Below are 6,977 nucleotides of genomic sequence, written 5' to 3' on the forward strand. Positions count from 1 at the left end.
TTTGATACCAAGTCCTTGAGAAGCATCCCATGGGGCATGTGTTCACCGGGCCTTCAAAATAGAAGGGGCTTCCAGCAGATATAGGAAGTCAACATGTTTCATTGCCTTTAACATCTCAGGCAGAAAAAAAGAAATAAAACCCGGTCCTCTACCATTGGATCAAGATTATGTTAACTTAAAAGACCAAATTATAAAGTCTTACAGATGATTTCTTAAAGAGCTGGTTTCTGCATCCACCGGAAGCACCCTCCTGAGAAAATGGCTATATGTGCGATACCCAACACCTGGTCACACCTCATGGGCAGCCTCTGAGGGGGAGTGGCTAAGACTTCCCCTCTGCTGTCCAAGCACTTAGGTGCAGGGGCAGTGGCCATCTTCAGCCAGGGCTGGCTCTAGATTGGTGACAGGCTCTTGGTAGCACAGTCATGGCCAACTGCTGCTTGTGGTTCTTGGAGGACTGCTTCTTGGCAATTTTCTGTTGTGTTTTGGTAATTGGATTGGCTAAATCCATAATTGTCTTGACTAGATTTTGTGACCTTAAAACTTCTGTACCTATCCAAAAAAAAAAAGATGAAATGTGTTTCTCTTAAAAAAATTTCTATGGAAAGCTGTAAGAATTGGCCAATGGAATTTGGACTGTCAGTATGGGATTATGTTGTTATTTCTGGAAATCCTAAAGTTGTGCTTTCTCATCAACTAAGCATTGACACATTCTAGTAAAGAAGTGTGCAGTTTTAAATTTTTCCATGGACACGTTTTTTATATTGCAACTTATTTCAAATATAGCAATGAAGTTTAATATATGTTCTGAGAACTTTTTTTGTTTTAAAAATTAATGGGTTTATATATTCTCTCTACTTGAGTACTGAAAATTATTTTAGAACCAAAAAGGTTACTACTGATGGTTATGTGAAATGTTCACTTGAGGATAGGCTTTTGCTTCATTTCCTCTTGGTGCCTGGAGCAAGAGCTTCAGAGCCAGGCACCACTGGTAGGCATCTGAATAATTCATCACCGAGAAATCTCTGATGGGTTTGTATGTTACATTCTCCAGTGCAAAGATCCAGGGGTGGGTGATGTAGCAGTCAAATCACAGCATGACTTGGCTTGCCTGTGGATACCTGACTCCAAGGCTTGCCATAATTGGGTTGTATTGGGAGCAGTAAATATATATCCTATTCAACTGTTTTCTCATGGAAATGGTCCTTTTTTTTGCAATACCGATAAAGCAAATATGAGGTCTGATTTTAGTCTATTAATGCTTAGAACTGATTGATGATTCTCTCTCATCATTGATGCTTCTCTTCCTCTCCTTTCCTCTCTCTAAAATCAATAAAAACATATTTAAAAATATGTATTTTTGTTAATACATTGTACTTCTCTAGAATTCACCTAGAAGATAAACTCTTTTGGGTTTATTAGGTTTTGTGGTGTTATTTTTTGTTTACTTTTAAATATTGAACTGCTATTTGACCCAGTGATCCCACTTTTAGGAATATATCCTAAGAAACCCAAACCACCAATTTAAAAGAATATATGCATCCCTATATTCATAGCAGCACATTTTACAATAGCTAAGATCTGGAAATAGCTCAAGTGCCCATCAGTTGGTGAATGGATAAAAAAGCTGTGGTACATTTACACCATGGAATACTATGCATCTGTAAAAATGAGGCATCTCTTACCATATGAGACAGCATGGAGGGACCTGGAGAGTATTATGCTAAGTGAAATAAGCTAGTCAGAGAAAGACAAGCATTACATGATCTCACTCATATGTGGAATCTAATGCACAAAATAAACTGATGAGCAAAATAGATTTAGAGACCTAGAAGCATGAAACAGACTGTCGAATCTCAGAGGGAAGGCTGGGGTGGGTGGGAAGAGATCAACCAAAGAACTTGAATGTATATATGCATAACCCATGGACATAGACAATAGTGTGGTGAAGGCCTGACATGGGGGCACAGGCAGGCCAGAAGGGGTCAATGGGGGACATGTAGTACTTTCAACAAAAAAGATGTTTTTAAATAAATAAAAAATAAATAAATATCAATGTTGGAGGACAGAAACGCTCATTATAGTTTTGAATTAATTTTAGAAAACCAAATTTTAACAAACTTAATTATTCCTATTTTCTTTTATCTTGTAGGGTAAAAGAACAAAGTTATTATTCTGAATTTTGGAAGGGCAAAATAAAGACTGATAACTACAGAAGACAAGATTATAAATCATAACCACCTAAAATCAGAAATAATATTAGACATTGTAAAATCACAATAAAAATAATAATTATAACTAAAATAAATTAAGAAAAAACAAGGAATTTTTAAAAAGCTGATTAAAGTGTAAAAATGTACTATGGTCTAATAAAATAATTGTTACAAAGGAAACTCCACAATCTAAGCATAAAATAGCTGTTATTTATTCTAATTTTTATTTTATATTATTTGTGTAGTAATTTGGATATAGCATTTATTCTTTCACATCCTATATAAAAAAACCTTAATACGACTGAATGATGAGCAACCTGTCACTATGATGCACACTGACCACCAGGGCGCAGATGCTCAATGTGGGAGCTGCCCCCTGATGGTCAGTGCACTCCCACAGAGGGAGCGCCACTCAGCCAGAAGCCGGGCTCATGGCTGGTGAGTTGAGCGGCCGTGGTGGACAGTAAGGAGTGTAGGGTCCCGGACTGCAAGAGGGATGTCCAACTGCCAGCTGAGGCTGGCTCCCCGGGAGTGGGCCTAAGCTGGCAGTTGGACATCCCCCAAAGGGTCCTGGACTGCTAGAGGGTGCGGGCTGGGCTGAGGGATGACCTGCCGTCCTCAGTGCACAAAATTTCGTGCACCAGGCCTCTAGTATATATATAAAACATTCACAGATATATAAATAGATAATAATTTAAGCTGGTACCTATAGCTTTAAAATATAATTAATTTATCAGTATATTAAACAATTTATATATCATATTAAGTTGTACTATAAATAAACTGTTAGAAATTTCTTAAGAAAAAAATTTATTTTTCTTTAAACATATTTCTATTTATTATATCTTACACAATTAAATATTTGTATGAAAATCATCTTTATTCAAAATAAACTATTTTTCCAGACATACACAGAAAAATTAGGTAACAAAAATAAACTAGGATTGTTTCAATATTTTTCTCTTTCTAAACACAGGTAATTTAGCAACTGAAGTAGATATATACACACATAAAAAAAACACATATTTATTTCTATTTGTATACTTTGGGTGAGATAGATGTCATGCAAAGATAATTACACATTTTGTTGTTAATCTATTGCAATTTAAAGCAGAATACAATCATGTTTATTAGTGTTTTGTGTCTTGTTTTTACTGAGAAATGTTTCAGGCTTTCAAAACTTATTACCTGGCTCATTTGTCTAAAATCTTACAGTAAGAAAAGAATTGGGAAATTATGCCCTGACCGGTTTGGCTCAGTGGATAGAGTGTCGGCCTGCCAACTGAAGGGTCCCAGGTTCGATTCCGGTCAAGGGCATGTACCTTGGTTGTGGGCACATCCCCAGTGGGGGGTGTGCAGGAGGCAGCTGATCGATGTTTCTCTCTCATTGATGTTTCTAACTCTCTATCTCTCTCCCTTCCTCTCTGTAAAAAATCAATAAAATATATTTAAAAAAAAGAATTGGGAAATTATAATTTACTTAATACAGTGGGGCCTTGACTTACGAGTATAATTCGTTCTGAGACCGAGCTCATTAAGGAGCTCATTGAGGAGCTCGTTAACTCAAATTACTCTATCAACTCAAAGCAAAAAATAGGCCGAGAGGCAGCTGGTATCTCAAAAAACTCATTAGTCGGGACACTCGTAAGTCAAGGCCCCACTATATATCAAATCTTTATGATTGTAAGAATTTAATAAAATTAAAACCTTTAAAAAGACATATTATCATTTCAGTTATCATTTCATTTCATTATGCATATACATAAACTTAAGTTAATACATATAATTTTAAATTTTAAACCAGTTATGTAAGTAGTGATTAACTTACATGATTCATAAATCTAATATAGGAAATTTATTAAGTTTAAATAATGGGAAATTTCACCCTGGTCTTTATCAAACAAAAATACTATCCTGACATATTTATATGGTAAACTGATTTTTTAAAAATATATTTTATTGATTTTTTACAGAGAGGAAGGGAGAGGGATAGAGAGTTATAAACATCGAAGAGAGAGAAACATTGATCAGCTGCCTCCTGCACACTCCCCACCAGGGTTGTGTTTGCAACCAAGGTACGTGCCCTTGACCGGAATGGAACCTGGGACCCTTGAGTCCGCAGGCTGATGCTCTATCTATCCAGTGAGCCAAACCGGTTAGGGCAGTAAACTGATTTTTAAGCACTAAACCACATCCAAATCATTCCTTTTACCTTCAACCAAATGCTATTGCTTCTTAATTCAGAACTATAGGATAACAAGGGCTTATTATGTAATCATGCTAAAATGTCCCTAAGAGAAACACCACTTAACTAAATTTAAACACCATTTTAAATTTAGTGTTATTTTTTGACTTAGCCTATGGTGTATCCCAGAGAATGCTACATATGAACTTGAAAAGGTTTGTATTCTGCAGTCATTGAATGCAGTGTTTCATTTATCTCAGCAAAGCCAAGTTGGTTGATAGTGCTGTTCAATTCACTAATATCTTTGTAAATTTCCTCTTCAGTTCTTCTACAAAGTATTGAGAATGGGGTGTTGAATTTTTTATTGCTCCTTTCAATTCTATTAGTGTCTGCTTCATGTATTACTAGGGTATGTATTTGATATGTATACATTTATATACTTGTTATATCTTCCTAATGTGTTAAGAATTTATCATTTTGATGTCCTCTTTGTAATAATATTTTTAAGTATTTAAGTATTACATATGTCCCCTCTTTTCCTTGTATTCAATATAGCTATTCACCTCTCTTATGGTTACTATTTCCATACCTTTTTGTTTTTCATTTTCAATCTCTGCATCTTTCAATTTAAGGTGTGCCTCTTATAAACATCATATAGTCCAATCATGCTTTCACATCCAGTCTGACAGTCTTTACCTTATGTTTGGGGTATTTAGATAATTTACATTTAATGTTCTATGATTGTATTTATGTCTGTTATTTTTCATTTGCTTTCTACATGTACCTTGTAATCTTTATTCTTCACCACATTTATTGACTGCTTTCTTTGGTATCAAATATTTTTCATCTAACATTTTAATTCCTGCTTGGTTTTATTTTTACTATTTTTAAGTCACTGCTCTAGGATTTAAAATATAACTCTTATCACAGTCTACTTCAGCTTAATTTTTATTAAAATACTAGAGGCCTGGTGCACAAAAATCTGTGCACTGGGGGTTGCATCCCTCAGCCCAGCCTGTGCCCTCTCCCAGTCTGGGACCCCATGGGGGATGACCACCTGCTGGCTTAGGCCTGCTCCCCGGGGGATTGGGCCTAAGCTGGCAATCAGACATCCCTCTGGCAGCCCAGCAGCCCTCGGAGGATGCCCACTTGCCAGCAGGGAGCAGACCTAAGCTGCAGTCGGACATCCTTAGCGCTGCTGAGGAGGCAGGAGAAGCTCCCACCACCACCACTGTACTGGCAGCCATCAGCCTGGCTTGTGGCTGAGCAGAACTCCCCCTGTGGGAGCACACTGACCACCAGGGGGCAGCTTCTGCATTGAGCGTCTTCCCCCTGGTGGTCAGTGTGTGTCATAGTGACCAGTCATTCCCAGTCTTTCTGCTGTTAGGGTCAGTTTGCATATTACCCTTTTACTATTTAGGATAGAGGCCTGGTGCACGGGTGGGGGCCAGCTGGTTTGCCCTGAAGGGTGTCCCGGATCAGGGTGGGTGTCCCGCTTGGGTGCCTGGCCTGTCTGGGTGAGGGGCTGAGGGCCATTTTCAGGCTGGTAAGTGACTGAAGCTACCAGCCTCTCCTTTTTTTCTTTTTTTTTCTTTTTACTCTGGGATTTATTTGCCTTCTATAATTGAAACTTTGTTGCTGTCACAGGAGCTAAGAGCAGGCCTGCTGAAAGCAGGTATCTGGGGTTTGTTTAGCTTCTATAATTGAAACTTTGTTGCTTTTAGAGCTCAGAGCCAGGCCACGGCAGGTGGGGAACCTTGGCTTCCTCCATCACTGGAGCAAGCAAGCCTCCTGCTCCCTTCAGCTGCGTGGCTGCCAGCCGCCATCTTGGTTGGGTTAATTTGCATATCACGCTGATTAGCCAATGGGAGGCATAGTGAAGGTATGGTCAATTACCATGTTTGTCTATTGTTAGATAGTATAAAAATTTGATCCAATATAGCTTCATTTATTCTCAGTGTGCTATTAGTGTCATGGATATTTCATTGATATATATTATAATCACAATAGTCCAGTGTATTATTATTTTTAAAGACATTAAGAAACAAGAAATATACCTATATATCTGTCTCTCCACATAGTAACTATTTCTGATGATCTTCATTTTTTCTTTTGACTGCTGTCTGCTATCATTTGCCTCCAGCCTGAAAAAATTTATTTTGTATTTCTTATTAAGCATGTCTGAAAGCAACAAATTTTCAATCATTGTTTATCTGAGAATGTCTTTATTTTGCCTTCATTTTTTGAATAGTTTTTCTGGATGAAGTTGTTGGTACATAAGTTTTTATTTTGTTTCTATTAGCATTTGGAATATGTCATTCCATTGCCTTTTGGCCTCCATCGTATTTGATGAGCTGTCAGTCATTAAGACATTGTTGCTCCCCTGTACATAATGAGGGTGTTTTTTTCTTGCTGCTTTCAAGATTTTCTTGTTTGGGCTTCCAGAAGTTTGACTACAAAGTGATAATTAAGTGTTTACTTTTTGTATTTATTTTACTTGGAGTTTGTTGAACTTCTTGGGTGTTAATGTACTATGTTTTGCAATATTTTGGAAGTTTACAGCCTAATTTCTTCAAATA

This window comes from Myotis lucifugus, unplaced genomic scaffold (genome assembly GCF_000147115.1).
Source record: "Myotis lucifugus unplaced genomic scaffold, Myoluc2.0 scaffold_42, whole genome shotgun sequence".
NCBI lineage: Eukaryota > Metazoa > Chordata > Mammalia > Chiroptera > Vespertilionidae > Myotis > Myotis lucifugus.